The sequence below is a fragment of the Corvus cornix genome, chromosome 15, assembly GCF_000738735.6.
Source record: "Corvus cornix cornix isolate S_Up_H32 chromosome 15, ASM73873v5, whole genome shotgun sequence".
Classification (NCBI taxonomy): domain Eukaryota; kingdom Metazoa; phylum Chordata; class Aves; order Passeriformes; family Corvidae; genus Corvus; species Corvus cornix.
Genome location: NC_046345.1, coordinates 6,344,884 through 6,366,918, shown reverse-complemented (window position 1 = coordinate 6,366,918; position 22,035 = coordinate 6,344,884). Strand labels below are relative to the sequence as shown.

General features: G+C 46.5%; 2 long non-coding RNA genes across 3 annotated transcripts; both read left to right on the top strand.

Moving 5' to 3' along the window:
- Positions 1-1,043: 1,043 nt before the first annotated feature.
- On the top strand, positions 1,044-4,946 carry LOC109144415. Its single transcript, XR_002045183.2, has 4 exons — positions 1,044-1,162; positions 2,039-2,431; positions 2,634-2,705; positions 4,758-4,946. It is a non-coding gene; the product is annotated as an uncharacterized LOC109144415 (long non-coding RNA).
- A 1,006-nt stretch (positions 4,947-5,952) lies between these two features.
- Positions 5,953-21,123, top strand: LOC109144414. Of its 2 annotated transcripts, XR_002045182.3 has the most exons (5): positions 5,953-6,060; positions 9,550-9,737; positions 10,996-13,377; positions 17,745-17,874; positions 20,607-21,123. It is a non-coding gene; the product is annotated as an uncharacterized LOC109144414 (long non-coding RNA). The 2 variants fall into 2 exon arrangements; XR_002045181.3 differs by having other exon boundaries at positions 9,550-13,377.
- The last annotated feature ends 912 nt before the right edge of the window (positions 21,124-22,035 follow it).

Genomic DNA, 22,035 nt, shown 5'->3' with positions numbered 1-22,035 from the left:
ATCTTCCCAGTGGTCTGGCCTGACTTGTCCAGATTATTGGTTCCTAAAGCATCACAAGATCCTGCCAGCTACCCCCAGCCCTGAGGAGCTTCTGAGAGCCTCACATTGGGAAGCACAGCATTAACTCTGCTGACAGCACAAAGAATCCTTGGGATCAGCAAGAGATTTGCCACCAGCTTTTCTTGTGGCCTCCCAAGTCTGGGAGAGTGGAAGCCCATGGCGAGATGCACATCTGTACCATCACCAACCCACCCCAAGGGGAGGTGGCATGCCAAAATCATTTGATTTGTGTTTCCTTTTGCCAAATGAATTTGACTGAAAAAGGATCTGACACCAGCTAATTAGATGTAGGGGCAGATTAGAAAAATAGTTGCAATAATGAATCTGCTTTTACTGGTCCCTGCTGCTGCTCCAGGAGTGCTATCACAGCCATTCACAGGATGGTTAATCTTTCAGCAAATGCTTTGAGCGTTTTGTGCAGGGAGCTACGCACCATCAAAAAGAATGAATGACGCTGTTTCTCTTCCCTATCGTGGCTATCAACCAGAGCTGTCTTTGGCAGAGCTTGTAGGTTGATTTCTGGTTGAACATTAGAGGCAGAATTCATCTGTCCAAACGTAGACATCTAATTGTGAATGTCTACATCTGAGTTACTTGTCTAGACTCTTGTTTATAGGAAAGAAATGGGCAACCCAAGGACATGAGTCATTGTATGCTAGAGTAAATGTCTAAAATAGGTCAGATGAATCATTCTGTAAATGGGCCCTTTTCTCTGCTGTGACTATAAAGGGAGCCCAGAGTCACCATGAGGGGAGACAGAGAGATGCTTCTAAAGTAGAGTGAGATGCATCCCAGCTCAGATACATTTCTGGGTATGCATAGTCAGCTGCTCTTCTGTTTGCACATCTTCCTGACATTCTCTGTCCTCTTCCTCATGCCCTTCCCTGTATAAATTTACCTGAGGCTGAGATGCCATTTTACTCTTGTAGCTTCTGCAGGACAAGTCCCAAGTACCTGCTTTTCCTTTCTCAGGGTCATCAGACTGGAGTCACCTTTGTTCCACACCTATGTCTGGGCCTGGAGCTCCGCTTTATCCTCTCATGAATCCCTCCTTTCCCTCTGCACTGAAGCACAGCTGGGGATCTGCTTTCACTGCAGTCAGGTACATGTCCTGTTTAGTCCTTCCACACGAGCCACCTGCAAACATCTCAGATGCCCTTGTGTTCTCCAGGCCAGCACAAGCTGCTCTGATTTACTCAAAATTTCCTTAAACTCCTGGTAAGCTGATAGAGTCCCCTCCTGGGCTTTGATTGTTGCCTTTTCCATCCGTGTTATATCTGCTCTGAGTGGGCACTGCCACCTGAGAGGGACTCACAACAGCCACCCCTTCTGAGGTGAATTGCCAGAACTGATGGTGCTGGTGCACGGTCTCAGCTGGGGGGGTCAGCCTCAAGCTCCTTCACAGATTTATTCCCATTTTATTTCTGTTTGCTGAACAAAAAAAAATGTATAAAACTTACAAATCCTTCCAAATAGGCTTGGAGCCTAGTTCTAGATGTAGCATTGTTTAAAAAAAAAAACAGTGCTGTGCTGATAAATGGGGTAGTAGGAGGAGGGAAAGAAACTATTTATAACACACAGTCCAGGAGATGAGGGAGGAAAGAAAACTGAAGAGTGCCGATAAGATTTTTGCTGCAGGTGTTTTCTCAAGTTTTGGCTTGGAGACAAAGGGAAGCCCACAGACCATCCAGATAAGCCCATTAGGTTAGCTGAGCACTGTTTCATTACTCAGTAGTGTTATCTAGGCCCTCTGGCCTCAACAAAATCCCAGCTTTATTCTTTCCTCAAATGCTATTTTATTAAAAAATCCTCTCTGTGTGAGAGGACTTTTAAAAAAGCATATTTAAAAAAATATATTAGAACATGGGAACACTTTCAAATGCTGGCAAGCTGCACCCTTGTGTGAGTGTGAATAGGACACGATGTGCCTGTTGTCTGTTGCCTCAGTGTTGCTGAGACTTTCCTTTTCTTTTCTTAGCTGGGATCAAGCCCTGGATCCACAGGTGTGGCTTTGACCTGGATGAGATTTGGCATCTGGAGCTGATGGGGGCTGAGGGATGTGGGACCAGATCAGGGGTGCTGTGAATGTTTGTGAAGAGAGAAGAAGTTGTCCTCTCCCCTGCGACCTGAGCAATGAGGAGGTTGTGGGGCAGCAACCAGCACTCTGGGAAGCAGCTGGGACTGGGAGCCGTGGAGTGAGGGGCACCAGCCCTTCTGAGTGGGTTGGCTGAGTGCTTGAGAGGGGAACCCAACTGATCTGCCTGCCAGGGAAGTTAAATTATGTACCCAAACGCACATTTTTCTGAGAACCAGGCACGCAGGAGCACTTGCTGGAGATGAAAGCTGATGGAACACGGAAACTGAAACCACGGTAAGCCTCACCCTGCTCTGAACCGTTTCCCACTAGGAAATTCCTGGCGGCAGCAGCCTTTCTATTTGCTCTGCAGAGCGTGGGCCGTTCGAAGGTGGCTCTGTGGCAGGAGGCGCTCCGGGAGGCTGCTCCCTGCTCAGCACTCACTGCTCGCAGTAAACAGAGCAGGGATGACTCAGAGGTGCTTTTCCTTCCACCACAGAGGTTCAAGATCAGACCATGTCAGTAATGAGCGAGTATCCTGGGCGTTCCTCTGATGGTGTTCCGAGCTCTGGTGAGTGGCCAGGTCCTGTCTGGTTCCCAGTAGGCTGACACCTGTGACACCTACTGTGCATAAAGGGCTGTCCTGACACTGTGACCAGTCAGGCTGACGTTTGACTGCGGTGCTGCCCAGTGTAAGGTCATTCCTCCCACTGGATAATGATGCCTGTGAGGACAAAACATCTCTGCTCTTACACCATCCCACACCTCTTTGTCTAACTCAGCTCTTCTGATACCTGACAGTCCCTCTGTGTTTTCTTCTCATATCCAGAGCTAACCTCACAACTAAAGCTCAGCAAATCTCTTTAAATCCACTTGTTCCTGGAAGCTTTCTCCCTGCAATGATACCTGTGTGTGTTATTGTCCTGCAAACACTGACTTAGAGATTTTCCCTGACGCTAAGAGATGCCATTACTAAAACCAAAGCAGATGGTAGAATGGGATTGAGGTGATATTATGGAGATTTTCCCAAGGTGTCATGTATTTTCTGCAATTATGAGGCACTCAAATGGCTCACCTGAGGAGGCTACAAACCCTCCATCTTGAGAAGGTTTTTAAAAAAGTGAACATTTGTCAGGGATGACTTTGTTACCAGACTTTCCCTGGGGAAGGAGATGAACTGTGTGGTTTCCTGAGGTCTAGTCCCAGGAAACCCAACCAAGAAACCTGCCAGATGCTGAAAGTGCTTGTAAGGTTTAGCAAGGAGAGGAAATGTTCAAAGAAAAGAACATATCTCAGACTCAAAGCTTTCTCAGCAGTACTGCTGAGTTTGATTAGAACAAATCCTGCCACATTTGGCATTTGAAATGCATGAGTAACAAATGATACCTACTTCTCAGGGCAGGAGGAAATCAGAGTGCAGCCTCCTTGGGGCAGAGCATGTGGGAGTTTGCTTTGTATTGTCTGACCCACACTGGGGCCAAGTACAAACAACACTTGAAATTTGCTCCCAGCATTTAGATACTTCTTAAAAACAAAAATGATATGAGATGGGGAGCATTGAGCTAGGCTCAATCCGATCCCAGGGTAGTTTGCATTAAATGGTTCCCAATTCTTTCTCTAATATTGTTCTCCTGCCTAGCCTGTGTGTGCTGCTCATTTCCTCTGCTGGAGGAGTGAGCAGCACATAGCAGCGGAAGCTGAGCCAGCCAATAAAAGTGATGTGGCAGAGGGAAAGAGAGGAATGTTACAAACAATCCCTGTTTTGGCTGATAAAGGCATCCTCAGGAAGCTTACAAGTTGTAGGAGTCTGTCATTTTGCTGGGCCTGGGGAGAGGAATGGAAAAAAATATATGCACAAAAAAGGCATTTCCCCATTTGATGCGATTTCCATAATACGCTAGCACTCATTCTACTTCTGCACAACGTGAGGCAGAGATCCAGGTCTCCTCACCCAGATCTCCTGTTGCTTTGAGAGGGATGCAGGACTTGCAGTCTCCCCTCTGTGGTCTCCAGCTGTGGAAAGCTGACCTGGAGTGAAGTGGAGGAAGAGGCATGTGGGGTATGCCCAGCCCCTGCCCTGGAGGGATCTCTGCTGAGATTGTGTAATCACTCAGCAGGGCTCCCTGGAAAGGCAAACATTTCTTTGGTCACGGCAAGAAAAGACAGACCCACAATCCTTTAGGAGACCCTATGCAGATCCCTTGTAACCCATTGGCCTTCACCCATCCCCTGTATCCCTATAAAAGCTAAGCCCTCTGCCCCTGTGGGACAGAGAGAGCTGTCATCCCTGGCTTTCCCCTTTGCTGGAGGACGGACCAACAGTAAAGCTCCTTCCGTGGGGAACCAGCCACATGAGCCTCTCGTCTCTCTCTGGTCTGGCTTGGCCTGGAGGCTGCCCTGCAGAGCTGAGCTGGAATCACGAGCTGATAATCACTAAAGAGCTGACAGCCTCTGCACGGGCCCTCCTGGCCAGCAGTTGAGGGAAGACACCGGGCCTCGGGAAGGCGATTCCTTTCGGGACCATCTCCCCAGACCATTCACCTCTTCCTGGGTCAGAGCCACTGACCCCTTCACCAGCTGTAATAGAGGAGGCTCATGTATCTGGTGTTATCTTATTTTCCAGATGTTTTTATTTCCCCAAAACGGGTGCCATGCTATCAGAGGGATGTCCTTTCTGGACTTCTGACATTCTTTAACAGGCACAGACTGGCGTGGTCAGCAAAGTCGCATCCTGGAGCGTCACGTTGTGCACCACAACCACGTGCTGCCACAGCAAGAAGCCACCAGCGGAGCTCTCCATCCAGCCCAGCGGTGCCAGGCAGGTGCCAGCCCCTCGGCGGGCAGGCTGCTGTGTCAGGCTGAGTGGTTTTCACCCACTTCAGACGCCGGCAGTGGCGATGCCGTGTGCAGCGGCCGTGGCGTCGGGAATGCCCAACGCGCCATCGCGCGAGGAGGTCCGAGCCCAGCCGGAGCGGCGCATTAAACATTGATCGCTCCATTTGTACGCACCGCTGGCGTCACGCCAGGATGAATCCGAAATGATTAAATCTCCAGCCGTGTCGCTTCCTTTCACAGCAACATAAAACATTTTTCTCCGCTCATCAGTGCGGTGATGTTGTGCCGAGGACAAGGGGCTGGGGCTCTGAGCTGTGCTGGATCTGTCGCTGGAGTGCCTCTCTGGCTGAGACACGTCCCCAGAGCTCCCACTCGGGGAAGATGCACAGCAGTCTCCAGTGGCCACATGACTCACCTCAGCCTCCCCTGTCACCTGAGCGAGACAAAGGCAATTGGGAAGGCAGAGAAGAAAATAACAAACTGTTGACCACATCGTAAATCCAAAGACGTGGCAACAACAGAGCTAAGGTCATTCATGCAGGAAATATTGTAAATGAAACTGCAGTGTTCGGATACAGAGTCTGCTGAGAAGGAAATCTCTTTTGGTAGCTTGCACCTGTTAGATACAAAGAAAAGGAAGGGACTGGATTTCTAAATTTTGCAGGAATCTATTTTTTTTCTCCAAAAGACAGCATATTTATAGCTCTAGTAAAACTGCAAAATTGGTATATAAAAAAAAATCCTACAACAAGAAGAAATTGATTTCTGGATCTGATCAGAGCAAAGCTCTTAATCTTTGCTCCTCTTTTATAGAACTGCTGCCTGGACACCTCCTCTATGGGCCCAGGACCTAATGCTTTTTCAGCCCATTCTGAATGGAAAACTGTCAGGAAAGGGAAAGAATCTTAATTTATTCTCTCTTTCCTTGATTAAAAAAAAAAAAAAGAAAGAAAGAAATAGAAAAAGATAAAGAGATATTCAGATCAATTGTTCTCCTTTTTTCAGTGCTTCTCAGGTGACGGGAGAAAGTGAAGACTGTTGTAATCCCTTAAGCAGGCATTTCACAACAGCAGTCTCCAGACAGGACTCAGGTGGGTCTGGAAGTGCAGAGATATGAGCAGCTGAACTTCATGCTGATCTTTTTACAAATCAGTCCACGTGCTTTGTGATGTGAGCACGTAGAGAGGGCATCTTGCTTCATCTATAACTCAAAGGCCTTGGGGCTTTAAGTAGCAGCAGAAACAAGTTCCAAGAAAGGCTCTGGAAGCGCCTACATAATCCCCTGTGATGGCACCCTGACTCGGACAAAGCTTTGGTCCCCAAAGAGGATTGAGAAGCTTTAAGCTTAAAGAAAAAACCCAAACAAGCAATTGGATCAGGTTTTATTAGAATAAAACCAGGGACGTTAAATTTTGCAAATGGAGCAAATGTAAAGCAGCTGTTTCCACCTTCCCTGCCCACAGGTGGGTCCTTGCTCCCAGAACTGGCTGTACCTCAATGGCCATCTGAGCTGCAACAGAGAGCTCCTGGTGGGAAACGGGTACTGTGATGGCACACCTAGGAGAGGAGTATTTGGAAACTGGGCAGGAAACCTCCTCTTCAGACTGGCAGGTGATCAGGAGATAGTCAGGCAGCCCCAAAAGAAGGGAACTGAGCATCCAGGTTCGGTTGCTGTGGCTGTAGGTGAGTCAGCCAGGCACAACATTCGTGTCTCTGCCTCAGCCTCCCTCCCCTTGCCTGTCTCCTGGCACCAGGGTCTCACAGATGCCTCCAGCAGTGCCTCTGTGTTTCAGATACCTATTTGTTAATAAGGCTAGAAGCTTTGGAAGGTCCTGTCTGACTTAATCCCTATTGATCACAGAGCCTTGATGTGAAGGAATTTTAAATTTCCAGCTGTTGACTGTTTAACAGCTTCTGACTTCAAAAGCTCTAGGAGCCTTCTCCTTTTAAAGACACTTTCCACTTAAGGAACATAAAGTCAGCCCCTCATTAATGCGTACTTCTCCCATAATTATACAAGCGTTTGTAGTGCAAACGCTCTGCTCTGTGCCACATGCACATTCCTCATCCAGGAAATCAATAGGCAATAAGCAACATCCATTTCTGATCTTTATAGTAGTCGTTTGCTGCAAGGGCAACTTTTACTCAGTTTGACAGTGCAGATGTAAAATAGATGATCTTTAAAACCACCTGGGTTTCCTCAGCTGGCAGCCCATTGTCCCCATATGAACCAGGGCATATTTCCCCATACCAGCTCGGCAGCTGGGAGGGCACCACTGCTCCAGGCCACTGGCACCTCCTCCCTCCCAGCCAGGAGCATGGAGCTGCTTGGGGGCTGGTCCCCAGACAAACTGAGAGCTGCCAGTGGGCCTCTCAGGCACAGAGGGTGACAGTCTGAGTTACAGCCCTGAGTCAGGGAGCATGAAGGAACCTGGAAATGATTATGGAGTGTACAGGGGAGCCTGAGCATTGGAGAGACTGCAGAAACCATGCTGATCCCTGGGGAGCTCAAACCATATAATTTACACAAGTCTATGCCTGAACTTACCTTTACAGTCATGCTCTTGAAAAAGAGTTTACTTAAAAGGGAGGGGATACATGCTCTGGGGCTGAAAGAGCAGCTGAGCAGAGCCAGGTTTATAGGCAGAGATTTGCATGCCTTCAAATTCACAACACAGCCTTCCTGTGTGTTGCATGGCTGGGATGGAGGCAGTGAGGGGCTGGAAAATCTGTCAGCTCTGTCCTGCACTGGTCTGAGCTCTGTGTGACAGCAGGGACCACAGGGCGAGGTGGTGCTTGGTGACACTCAATGGAAATTGATGTGAGCAAGGTGTTAGTGCCTCCAGGAGACAGAGCTATTCTGGGTGCAAATGCTTGGGCGATCTTTGTGAAGGTTCTTACATAAAACTGAGACTTGATACTTCTGAGGGTTTTGGGGTTTTTCTGGTTTTGTCAAAAAAGAAAAGGAAAAATTCTCCCTTCCCGATGGCTCCCCTTCCCAAACCACTAGGGCAGCTGAAGAAAGTGAACTAAACATACATGCAAAGTATAATGTACACCTTCCAGCTTCTGAAACTGGTGGAGCGGGGTCCCAAACACAACAGCTTTCTTCACTGGCCAGTTCTGACTCACCCTCCTTCTGCAGAAGCCATGAGACATAGTGAAACCTGGCGGTCTCAAACTGTTTACAAAATGTACAGGAAGGCACTCGTCCAACTAACTTAATGCTGGTTTTTGGTACTGAGACACACTCAGCTGTGCAGCTGAGACAGAAAACCAAACTCCGTGGGTGGAGCAAACTGGAAAGCTGCACCAAGCTACCCAGAGCTGCATGCAAGCCTGGGACCAGATGGGGCATGAAAGGGATCTCCAGCAACCCCAAATCTCACTTGTCCTTGAAGTTGGCAGAGAGAACTGTCACTGAGCTGATCCTCATTTTGTTTCCTCTGATTACATTGTTTTCTGCTCTGTGTGATCAAAAAGCAGTGGGACACAATCCAGAGGGTCTTCATCACTGAAGCTGAATGCTGTGGTTCGGTGTGAAATGTTTGCTGCACTTGATTTCAGAGCTGCAGGAGAGGAGGCTTCTCTGCAGTATATTGGAGAGGGAGAAACCTTCTGGAGGGACACACTGGGTTGTATCCTCAGTGTACATGGGACAGGGAGCTCTAACACACATCCCAGTGCTGGCAGCTCAGTGACAGTCCCTGCAGGGATCAGGCTGTTTGTGTGTGTGCATCCCCGTGCACCAGCCGTGCACAGCTCCTGCACTGCTGCCGAGCTGCTCTGCCCTCAAGGTCAAGTGTTCTTCCATCATGCAGCATTTTAATTGCCTTTGGATATCTTTCAAAACCTGAGCTTGTGTCTTGATGAAACTTTTGACAGGCAGTGAATAACAGGACCATTATTAATTCATGTCAGATGAGACTGAAGTGTTTCTTGTTTATCCTGCCAAAATGGTAAATGAAAAAAATGGACTTTTTCTTTGACCTTGGTTTTGGTTTGTGCTGCAGATCCCCACAGAAGAAAATACCTCTGTAGTAAGTGTCTTATTAACAGAAAGCATCTGCAGTAGGAAGAACAATGTGTTCTGGCCCAAACTTGCAGCTGTGGCCACCAGCTGTGACAGCCCTCTTGCTCCAGCTTTGTCTTTACTGGATTATGTCAGAGGTAGCTTTAAAGAACAGAGAGGAGGGCCCATTGGGAGGCTGGCTTAGAAACAACCTGCTGCAATCTATAGAAAAAGTTTGGGGTCTGTGAAGGGCTCCAGCAGCCCAGGGGATAACCTGACACTTGGCTCCAGGGCCCTCGCAGGCGAGCCAGGGAATGCAGGGAAAATCTGGGTATCTGGTGAGTGGAGAGGTATTTAGTAGCGGGAATGAAGTGTGTGCCTTCCAATCACATAAATTATATAAAGACTTTGGCCAGACTCTAGACATCCCCCTGGAGATCATTACTGCTCTCTCCCCGTAACTTTGGGTCTTTCATACTTCAGTGTGGTTTTAGACATTGGGAAATGTTCAAAGATCTTTGGCATGGGTCTTGTATGCCCATTTCCCAAATAACTGTCTGCTCCTCAGGTTTTCTGTGACTGCTGGGGGCTCGTGCCAGTACTTCCAGTGCTGTCCTCAGGAGCAAGGACTGCAAAGACCATTTGGCACTGACTGTGTATGGGAAAATCTAACTGTCTGCTGGTGATTTGCCTGACCTGCTCCTCTGCTTTGTCCACGTGCTGCTGATTCTCCTCTTGGGAGCTAATTCAGAGCAGGTATCAGGAAGTTCTGCTCTCCTGGGGTCTCTATGCTGGTGGCCTGGCAGCTTGGGCTGGGAGGAAACAGTTGTCTGCACCCTTGGGACTACAGCTGCTCTTTATAGAGTTTGGGTGTTGTTTTGTTTGTGAGCTGGTCCTTGAATGTTCTTAGAATAAAACATAATATAATATAAATAAGTGAAAACACATTTGCCTCACCTCCACTCATATAAAACCTGTTGTGTATAGCTTTCTCTTACATAACCCACCTGACTCCAAGAACAAATGTCCCTAATTTCTTCTGGATGATAGGCTTTGTAGAGATTTAAAGGGCAATTTCTCTCTCCTTCTCTTAGCTCTCACAAAGTATTACAATAAGAAACTGCAGTGACAGACAATACTTAAAGGCATGGTTTAGAAGTGATTCATCTGTGAAACATGGTGTAGCATATTTTATTGTATTTTAGCTAGTAAAAGCTGTGCCTTCTAGCCCAGCTCTGTCATGCTGCATGGTAAGTTACACTTATAGGAATCCCAGCCACAGAGCTGAAAATAAGTACCCTCTATACAAGAGTTAATGTGGTAGACTTGTACTTAGACATGTATTTGTAAAATATTTAAGCTGCATGAGAAGGGCATCTGTAGGAAGATATGATTACAGGATCACAGAAGTGCAGCACGGGGCTGCAGTCATATTTTAAGGTTAAAGAGCAATCATTAGACTTTGGTGGCTGACACTGCATGGATGGAAGAAGGGAGGCCTTTGAAAAGCTGAGTGGGGAACAGCCTGGGTCTTGCATTTGCTGCCCCAGCTGCAAGTTGGCCCCAGCTTGAAGGATGGTGTTTTTACTGATTCTGGGACCCTCTTATATTGTTGTCTTATGGTAGGAGATGAGAGTACCAGGAATTGCCTTCTTGTGGCAGCACATGCTTTATGCCTGCTACTATCCAGGCAGAAAAGCACAGAAAAGCTGATCTCCTCAGCTTTACAGGAGTACCTCATCATCCCAGGGCTGTGAGTGCCTTCCAAACACACATAGCAGTTTTAAAAGCTCTTCAGCATATCTGGGCAGTGCCTTGTAGCCTCTTGGCACAAAGCAGTTCAGTCTGTAGTGTAACAGCCTTCAGGAAAGCAGAAAACTGGAGTCCCTATTGCACTTACTGGTCCTTATTGCACTGGGGTGATTTAGTCCTGCAGAGAAACACCACCTCTATACTGTGACTGCAAAGCTAAGCTTGAATCTTCTAAACTCTTGAGTCTTACCTATTCTCCTAGTGCTAGCAGTTTTCCAGCCAAATGGAGAGGAGGACATGGTCAGGTCCTACAGTACAAGGTAAAGTACTGGAAATTTTTGATTGCTGATTCCTAAATCACACCCAGTCTAAATAAGCTCCAATTTACTGAAGTGTTTTACCAGCCTTCCCTTGACTTCACTGAGCCCTAAGCAGATGTTTAAACTTAAGTGCATGCTTGAGTTTTGCTGAATCATACAGCAATAAAATATGCAGAGCTTGTCTTTAATATAACCTACTGATTCATGTGAAAACTACACATTTCCCGCAAAGCCTACTTTGAGTTAATTAATGAGCATTAAGGACTCACATTTTTCTAGCGAAGAAGGGCCCCAAGGGATCACAGCAATTTGTGTTCATACCCTGAGCAGATACCAGTACAATCTTCCCATGGAGACAAAGCCTCGAGCACTCCCTCTGTGATAACCAAGCACTTACATTTGATGGATGGGTTTTAGCTGCCTCTGACACCCCCTGGGCTAGGCGGGAGGACTTGGCCTCTGACCCGTCCCTTTCATCCCCTCTGGCTGGAAGTGTGCCCACCACATGGCTGATTTTGGGGGGGGATGAGGGCAGTCTGCACCCTGAGAAAGCAAGAAGGGGAGTGGAGGGGCTGCCTTCTTGAATGTAAGTTCCCAACAATTTCCTAAATCACACCAACTCCCATTGCTGTTGTAACAGCCTTCTCCGCAAGCTTGGCCAAAGGGGCCCGTGATCCATGTCCGCAGCACATGCTGACCACAGGAAACCCTGGCTGTAAATTTATTTTGGAGCAGAGCAAAATGAATCAGAGCAGCTGGGTGTGCCAGAGGGAAGCAGAGTGAGTGCCACTGGAGTCAGGGACTGCCAGCCCTATGGCAAAGCATCCCAGGACCTTGTTAAGGTGGGACTCGAGCAGCCCCTGCCACAGGAGGTATGGGGGCACTCCTGCAGGACATAAAGATACAGATTCCCAAAGGGCCAGAAACAGAGCTGGTGCTGAGTGCTGCAATGCAATTTTCTTGATGACCACTTTGTTTGTTTGTTTGGCAGCCAAGAAATGACCCTTGGTGGCTGTGAGCTGCACAGCTCAGTGCTCTCAAGGAAGTCACAGGGAGTTCCAGGCTGGTGAGACCTCCTCCATCAGCAGGTTATCCTATGAGGCTCATCCCTATAGATTTAACCAGCTCCATCTTAAAACTACACAGGTTGGCTGAGGGTTTTTTTGTCCTTGATATTTACTCCCCACTACTGCTCTCCCAGGCCCGTTCCAGAAGCTTACTCTGCTGGTGAGAAACTGTTTAATTTCCACTCAGACTTATGTCAACATTGCCTGGTAGCTATTTCCCTTCTCTCTATTTATCCTTCTAGAAATCATTGCTCAGCCCCATTCCCAGCCCTGTGTGGTCCTCCTTCAGCTGCAAAAGCAGGGGAAAAGGAGGAGATTGTTATGGGAAGCACTGGAGCAATAAAACTGGTGGTTGTGGTAATGTTTAGGAGGAGTGAGCCCAGCAAGGACACACACTTGGAACGCTGGTGGCAGGTGGGACTGGGGAAGAGGGATGTCCAAGGGAAAGGAGTTGTCTGTCCTCAATGGGTGAGGGCACCTTATGCTTGGCCTCCAACCAACTGTTCCTGCAAAGGAGCTAAGGCTGCTCCAAATGTCTGCAGTTATGAGGACCAACAAGGCAAGATTGGTCAGAAGGAGAATTACTATGGTATTTCATGAAGCACTTGAGCTGGACTTGTAACACAGAAATACGTTCATCAGTTGTCAGCCATTTGGCCTGAGGAATGGCACATTTCACCCTCTTTGTCCCCATAGGTGAAAAAATAGGGTAATAATAGCCAGTCACCTCTCCCCAGGGTATTGGGAGGGTCAACGTCTCTGAAGGGTGGGGACCATTTAAAGTAATAAAGTAATGCAAAGTATCATTATTATTAACCTTCCTGTGCCTCAGTTCCCCATTTGCAAACTCTCCCCCAGCACATTTTGATTGCTGTTTCCTCAGGGACCTCTGCCCAAGGGGATTTCTGTTGGAGATGAGCTCTTCAGCTGCTGCCACTGTAAACCTGGCCCACTTGCCAAAGATGCTGGGACGTGCTGAGATGAACCAGATCAAAACGTGAAGCTGATGCTCAGAGTCTTCACAGGAATTTATTTTTTGTTCTGTTATTGCTGAATTCTATTTACTTTTGCAGTGCCCTGCTATTACTTGTTTTCTCTTTATTTTCCAGCTGGTTTCTTATATGAGGTTCAAAATAAATGTCTTGGAATGTTAAGGGAGTGCCTCGTAGAGGGTATAATTTCACCCATCTCTGCAGTGACATTTCCCATCCTTCAGGACAGCAGAGGTGAACCTCCTCTTTCAGCAGCACGATTCAGGTACATAACCACCTCTGAGCCACTGAGGTGGAAGTAAAAGGAATGCAAGGCAGAGGAGATGCAGGCCCGGGGAAAGAAAGCTGAGTAATGCCCCAGGCTTGTAGCTGCATGCTGATTTGCATGTCTTCGGTGTGCTGCTGTCAGGAGGTGCAACTTTTCTTCTGCACATTTCCTAAAAAATAGTGTTATTGACCTTTGCAGTTAGTTCAAAGCGTGAGGAAAGGTTTTGTGGGTTTCAGGTTTGTGTGTTTATCTGCCTCACCTGAAGCCTTGACTGCTCCCTTGCAGCGAAATGAGCCCTGTATCTGGTGAGCCGTGTGTCACTTCAGTTCTTCCCAATACCTCCTTGCTGTCTTAATCTAGCAAAGTTGTTTTTCTTGAGCTTGGCTTGTTTGTCAAGTGAAGCATCATACATTGCCTGGAGCCAGGATGCAACTCTTGAAACCCAATAGTTTACAAGCTGCTTCTTTGGAAAGCTCAATTTACTTGGGATGAGTTATTCTGAAGTAATATTTTCTTTCCTGTTTATTTTTTCTGACAGATCTTCTGCTTTCCCTATGCCCTGTCACATTAAACGATTTATGCACAAAGTAAGCAGTTTGGGTTTGCCCTTGTGACTTTACTGGAACCAGCTGCTTATTCTTATCACTATTCTGCCAGCAAGTGCTTCAGCAAAAGAAATTGCAAACTACCCACTGCAGCCACTGCATTTCAGTGCAGTTAGAAGTGAAATCACATCCTAGTTTTAGGTTAAGGGTTGGATATATGAATGCTGAAAGCTCTCTGACTTTCATCTTGTGAAATGCTGCAGTGTCCAAAGCGAGGTGCAAGTCTGAAGGAGACCACTCCCTGTTCAGAGGGAGTTGCCAGCTCTGCAGTGGTCTTTCCACAGAGGCATGTAAGGGTGGTGTCACCACTGACACAAACACAAGATGCCCTCAGCCAGGGAAGAAAAGCAAATCTTGAAATCCAACCAACTCATGGCTGAGTCTTCCCATCTTTCTTTCTTCAATGGGCTCACAGAAACATTTATTTTTTTTCCTTTGCAAGGGTGTTTGAAGCATTCTCTGAACAATAGTTTCTGTTCACTTTCACAACACTAGAAATAACTGGAACACAAGGCATCCTTCACAATGCTTGGTTTGGTTTTTTTTTTTCCTCTAGACTTCCATATCCAAATCTCTCTTCAATCTATTATATCTTAATACTTAAGCAAAAAATTACTCATGGGACTATCTTTTTATTTTTTTTTTTTGGTCTTGAAGGCAGTCCCCGTTACTTCACAGCATGGAAATCAAGTGGGAAAGTAATCTATGCAAATTACATGTGCTTTTCTGGTTGAATCACGTTGCCTTCACTCACGGTAATGAGTCATTTGGCATAAAGTGGACTGTTACTATGAATGGAGAAAGCACATCAGGGCTCTGCTTCTCAAGAATTATTTCCACTTGCTGCATCTCATTTTGGGCTGGAACCACAAGGGGTGAGACTGCTGTCAGCTTCTCTGTGCTTGAGGGACTGTAGTTCCTGAGATTTTCACTGGTCCCAGATCTTGTTAACTGCTGGTGCTGAGGGTGGTGCCTCACAGGTAGTCATCAAAGCTGTCTCACACAGTTCCCAAATACTGGCCATGTAGTCTTCTCCTGTAGTAATACTGAGACTAAACCAACAACTGGCCTCAGTGAAGAGGAAGGCAGAAGTGAGTCCCATCCCATATGCAGTGTCTGAGAAGTGACTGCTCAAAGTGCAGCCTGTCTGGCTGAGGCACTGATTCCTGCCAAGTCAGCTGCCATGTCAAAACTGGTCCTGTTTGTGTCAGACCTCAATCAGGGCAACCTAAATCAAATTATCACTCTGGAAGATTTTTTTTCTTGTAGTTTTTTCTATATAGTAATTAACCCAATGACCAGATGGCGAGGTCTGGTGCTTAGACTGAAAACACGAGTGCCAGAGAGCTTGGATTTCCTGCTCTCAGCTTCATAAGCACTACAGCAAAAGCAACTCCCATGGGCATGACATGTTATGCCTCCCCTGACCTTACACAGGCTTACATTGCTTTTTCTTGACTGGAATACTTAATTCTTATTTATTTATTGTAATGGAAACAGACAACTGACACTGAAGTATTATGACACTGCTGATTGATAGTTGAATGACAAGCTGCAATGTCACTTTCTTACGAGAATAACTATCCTGAATTACAAGGGTAGTGAATTGAAACACATCCTTTAGAAAGATGCCTAATCTCATTTTTTAAGCTCTGAGTGATAGTGAGCCTGCTATCCTGTCAAGTAAGGTCTTTAATTGCCCTTACTGTGAGGATAGTGCATCTTATTTCAAGTTTGGTTTTACTCTAATGGCATTGACTTGCCTTGTGACCTTGGAAGAGAAGGGATGGATCAGTGGTTTAAGGCTAAATTGATCCTGGAATTTATGTAGTAATACACTTGCTCTGGAGAGCCTCCAGAGTTGTTTTGAACAGGTGAACCCTGAGTGGAGTTTCAAGTTCAGTTCTTAATTTTTGTGTGTGATTTGTGAGTATTACTTGCCATTATCATTAGCCTGGGGTTTAAACTTTGTTAAGCAGCTGGCCTGGGCTTGGTCTGTGCAATGGCAGGTAAGACACTTCATCAAGCCTGTGGCTCTTTTCTGCTTCCTGGGCTTTAAGAGGAGCAGGGGGGATGAGCCTCTGTGTACTTGTGAAGCTGTGATGTCATGGTGAACACCTGTAAACCCCAAAGAGAATAAATGCCACAGTTATGGTTTCACTGCAGCGCTACTCTGGTTGGAATACCCGGTGAGAAGAAACAAGCATAGTCTGAATGACAGCCCAGGTGAACTGTCCCACATCTGTCATCAGAGTAGCATTTAATTAATTAGGAGATAAATGACTGTGCCATTAGGAGTGTATTGAGACCAGTGAAAAATGTTCCAATGTTGATAGAAATCACATAAAATAACAGTCACTGAAATAGCTTGTCAGGTCTACACTGTTTTTGACATGTTACTTAACACTGGGGAGCCCCTAAGCTTTAAAGAAGCATCTCTCTACCCTGATCTAGACAAATTACTTTTGTACCTTGATCTAAACAAACTCTGATCTCTTTGCTGCCATTGAACTCACCTTGTCTGAAACCTAATCTGACTACTTTATTCTACCTCTGTACTGGGAATTCACTCTATCATTAGCATTTCAATCTATTTAATTCACTGAGGGTCGCTGAGCAATGTAACCAAATCCATGCTAAGCTACCACTGGCAATTTAGCTGTCAGATAGTCTCACCTTCTATTTTTAGTTGCACTCAAATTCCTCGCTTAAGGGGGTGCACACTGAATTTCTGGATTAGCTTCCCCCTGACCCCTCTATTCTATCACTGCCAGTCATGTTTAGGTTAGAGCCCTGTTTACATTGTTCTGTTACACTAATTGCAGCTTGTCAAAGGTATGGACAGTATTCTGGGAGACTCTGTTGACAAGCCAGCAACTCTGGGATTAAGCCTTTGCATGTAGAGCTGAGAGGAGTCTGTGTTAGTGCAGTGAAGAAAGTCTTTTCTAAGGAGACTTGTTAAACTGCAAAGCCAAGACCTCCACAATCTTATAACCTAATTCTTTAGGCTGGCTAGGCAGTCTCATCTTTGGCTCTCCATAAGGTGTTCTGTAGTGCCAGATGCTTACACTTGGGTAGGGCAGGAATAGCATTGCCAAGGTTCATACCTTCAGAGATAGGAGGTTAGGATAAGGCACGCAGCTGCACCATTTCTTTTCGAGAGAATTATTTCAAGCAGCTGTGCTCCCTGGCCTTCTGTGTCTTTTCAGCTATTTTCTCTTGCACAGATTCCACTATATCTTATTTTTATATTTATTTTCTCCTGGCACAGCTGTCTCCCGGAGCTCTATGTTCTAATGACCTTCTTAGCAAGTACATATGCTGTGGTGTATATTTAGTTTTGAACCAGCTTATGGCTCTTCTTAGGTGCAATTCAGGGCAGGAAGCAATTTATTCCTGTTAACAGAGCTGTGTACACATGCGTGCTCTGCCTGTGTTAGTTACACTCTGGTTGCTTGTTGAACTTGCTTTAGCTCTGTATTCCAGTCACATTGAAGTCTAATTTAAAAATTAAGCAATTAATCTGTATATTAAGCTTTGAAGAAGCATCTCTCTACCCTGATCTAGACAAATTACTTTTGAACTTCAATCTAAACAAACTCTGATCTCTTTGCTGCCCTTCCAACATACAGTATATGTGTATATAGGCAGAAAGCAGGCTCTATTGGGAGGAAAACAGCCAGGCTGGGCATTTAAGAGGTAAAGTTCTTGATCTGTCCTGTGACTTTGTGGTCACTTCACTTCTCTTACCTCCTTCAGGCTTCAGCTGCCATCCAGCCTCCGAGTCCTGATGCTGTTTCCTGTGATAGATGCCCAGTGCATGTACCAGTGAGTCCTGCTCTGAGCTGGGCTGGCCGTGTGAGGCTCCTTCGGGGGCTGATGCTCAGAGGTGAGTGATACCAGACTGCCCTGCTTCCTCTGATTCCAGCTCCACCTGACACCAAATAAATATTTTCCTGTGCAAAGGCAAGTAAAGAGCTGCGGCTGTTCCCTTGGAGGGTCATGGCTGGGGATGAAACTGCAACGTTCATTGGGAGCCTCAGTAATACCCAATTCAGATTGCTGATGAATACATCCTGACTTTGGGCACATACCTCCTGTTAATACTAATGGGAATGTCACACATGAATGCTGGAGAATATTGCCCATTATTTTTGGTCTCAGAGCTCTGAGCTGAGAGATTCCCAGAGAAAAATGGCCATTTGCTGTATGTTGCAGGCTGCAATTCATTATATACTGTGCATGGTGACTGTTATTTACCTTACAGAACTGTAATGTGATAAGAAGTCTATGTAAGCCACTTAATAGTCTGTCTACCTTAAAGAAAATGTGTACCTGATCAGCCTCTGATTTATGCCACTTTCACCCCAGTGCAACTCTATTGGCTCCACTGGTGTTATCCCTGATTTATGCCAGTCTTAGTTGGACTTCATGAGTTTATGTACTTTATATGACTCATGTACACGAGGAGAAATGTAGTCTAATAAAATATCTGGCTGTGCATCGTAGCTGCAGGTTCCTTGCAGAACTGTTAACAGGAGTACAACAAAACCATGCTCTGCTCCTCTGCAGTGCCTATATATTTCAAGGGGTTATATCCCATATCTGTAGAGATATAACTTAATGGTCTCATATTTGACTAATGTGCTGCCTCGCTGGCACAGTGCAGAGTTAGAGCAAGGCAGCAGGCAGGGTAAACCTGTAGAATGAGAATAAGAACTTGAAACTTGACTGTGGTAGTTTGGGCTTTTTTTTTTTTTTTTTTCCACTTGGTAGATCAAGTTCTTTGCCTAGAAACAAAGAACTTTCCACAGATTTTGTCCCTTCACTCCAAAAACATCTGTTTCATCTCAATCATCTTGCTGCATCAGCACTTATCCTCTGGCTTTGGGGTAGAAAAACAGTCATTTTATGATATTTATATTGCAGTAACAGCCAGGACATGCAGTCTTAGATGCAGGACCCCTTGTTCTAAAAAATATGTAAACAGACCAGGAAACTGCTCTCTGGCTCAACGATCTTGTACTCCTGTTAATGAGGGCTTCTCTGATCTCCATGGCAGCTTTTATCATCTGGCCTTTTCTGCAAGGAAAGTGATCATTCCTCTAATCTCTGGAGCTGGATTATCAGTCTGAGCTCTGGTGAAGTTGTTGGGGTGATATCCATTACCTCTGCCGGATTCCAGGTCGGCTCACCTTCTCTGGTACACCTGGCTCCTGATGGCCAGAGCTGACACCTGAGACTGCTCTGTAGTTGATCCTTGTTTCCTTCAGCATCTTTCCTTTTAAAGTTTGCCTGCTTTCCTGTTAAGCTCTCAGACACATTTTCACCTAATGAGTATGAGTGACAGGTACACTCAGTTGTCAGGTGTAAAATACAGAGGCTGGGTGAATTTCTCAGGGAAAATATCAAAAACTCTTTGAAATTAATTCTGTACTGCAGGGACAGCATGACACCTACTTAAACCTCAGAAAGGTGCATTTTGGAGACACTAGTAATTCTAAGCTTGTGTCCTAGTCTGCATAGGTTTGTGTACAGCCTTTGATGAGTTGTGTGATGGTAAAGTGAGAAACCTTCAGGTTTTGCTGCAGTATTTCACCGACTGCATTGACTTGTTCCATTACATAAAAAAATAAAATTAAAGCTGCTAAGTTCTTAAAATGGAAAGTGCATCTTTCTTGGCATGGTAAAACAGCAAGCTGAAGGCTTGCTCTGCCTGTACATAGCTGTAATTTATGTTTATGCTCTCGTAAGGGGTCTGCTTGCCCTTGATGCATGTGCCTAAGTCCCATTAACATTAATAGGAGCTGAATGCAAGCAGGGAGGTTTAGCTAGAACATTAGGAAACATTTCTTCACCAAAAGGGTTGTCAAGAATTGGAACAGACTGCCCAGGGAGGTGGTGGAGTCACCATCCGTGGAGGGATTTTAAGATGTGTAGATGTGGTGCTTAAGGACATGGCTTAGTGGTGGCCTTGGCAGTGGATTGGACCCGATGGTATTACAAGCCTTTTCTGACCTAAATGGTTCTGTGATTAGCTGATGCTGAATTCCCTAAATGCTGCCTAGAGTTCTAAAGCCCAGACTGGGTCACTGCCTCTGCAGCTGATCAGTGCCTCACTACCCAGAGCTGCTCCCCTCCCCTCTGGCCACACAACAGCCAAAGAAGGCTTTTTCCAGGGCTAGAGCACTGCAGTCGTCCTGTTACGTAGGCTGGGGTTGTGCACAGGGGTGGCTGCTGGGAGGTGTCCGGCTTCCCTGGAAAAGCACGGCAGGAAGGAGATTCATCAGCAAGGGATGTTTTCTGCTTAGCTCACACTGTAATGAGCCCAAGTCCCTGGGTGGAGAAAAGAGAGGTGACAGGAGGAGATGGGGAGACGGGAGGGGAACAACTTGTTTCAGGCAACAAATCAGTTGCTAGCTCTGATCCAAAGCCATTTGCATAGATGATGTTGGCCTACGGTGTGTTGGAAATATAAGGCACTCTGTAGACAGCTGCCCAAGGGAATGCTAATTAGCTGCCAGGCAATTAATAATTAATCAGACTTTTGTTCATTGTGAAGACAGTGTTTTCTTTGGCAGCTTCATAATGTTCTGAGTATGCCTTGCTTTTCTTTCACAGGCTGATATCATCGTGCTGGAACCAGGCTTTGTGGCGACATGCTTCTCCCTCCCTCTGGCATCCAGCTCACCCTGGCCACATGTGCAGCCCAGGCCACGACCTCGGCCTTGGCTGGGCTCTGATGGCCCATTTAACAGTCAGAGGCTGGAAAGGGAGTTGCTGCTGTACTATTTTTAACCAGCTGGACAGTTAAATAATTCAGAGGCAGACATACACACAGAGTGGTCTGGGCTGTGCCTGAGATCTGAGAGGGGAGAAGAGCATTGTATCGACCCTGCTGGGCTTGCTTGACCTCATCAAGCATGGGTTCTCAGGCTCTTTAACACAAACATGAAACAAAACCCAAACTTTCAGAAGTGAAATCCCTGCCTCACTGACGTCAGTGGGACTCCTGGCTCTGACTGCAATGGAGCCTGGATCACACTTAGCTGCAAGGCAAGAACTGTTCAGTGTTTCCTTGCTTTCTAATGCTGCAGAACTCTTTTTCCATGACAATAAAACATAGTTACAGCAAGCAGAGTCCAGAATGGGGAGTGTCAAAATTTCTGGGGGAAAAAGGGATTAATTTTAAGAAATCTTGTTTCAAAACAGGATGTCTTATGTATGGCTACTCCCCCCGATTTTGCACTAAGAAGGGATGTACAGAAAAATATTTCCTACCATCTCTTCTTCCCAGTCCTCTCCCCAGCTGTCCTGTGGAGTGGTTCTCAGCTCAGGGGAAAGATAACCCTCTCAGGGATGCCAGGGAGAGCACAAGACCTGCCAGCAAACCTGCTCCAATGCAGAATTCCCACAAGGTCACAGCCTCGTTTGGGCATCCCCCTGCTCCAGCATGGGGTGTTCCCCAGGCTACAGGTGAGTATCTGCCCCACTGGGGACCCTTATGGGCTGCATGTGAATAGCCTGCCTCACCATGGTCTTTGTTCATCATGGGCTGCAGGGGAATCTCTGCTCTGGTGCCTGGAGCACCTCCTCCCCCTTCTTCACTGACCTCGGTGTCTACAGGGCCATTTTTCTCACATGTTCTTGCTTCTTTCTCCAGCTGCAGTTGCAGAGGCACTCCCACCCCCACACTCCCCCCACGACCCCTTCTTAAAGGCGTTATCCCAGAGGCTTTACCACCGTTGCTGATGGGCTGGGCCTTGGCCAGCGGTGGGTCCATCTCAGAGCCAGCTGGAACTGACTCTGTTGGACATAAGGGAAGCTTCTGGCAACTCCTCATAGAAGGCACCTCCGTAGCCCCCCCGCCACCAAAACCTTGTGATGCAAACCCAGTACACTTGTCTGTCAAATAAAAGGCACAAACTCAGTCTTTAGGCACGAGGGAATCCACAGAGGAGCTCAACTTTGAAAGACAAATGTGCAGCAAACCAAGCTTCACTGATCCTGCTGTTAATAGGGCTGCTTGTTTCCTTTGATTCCTGTGTGT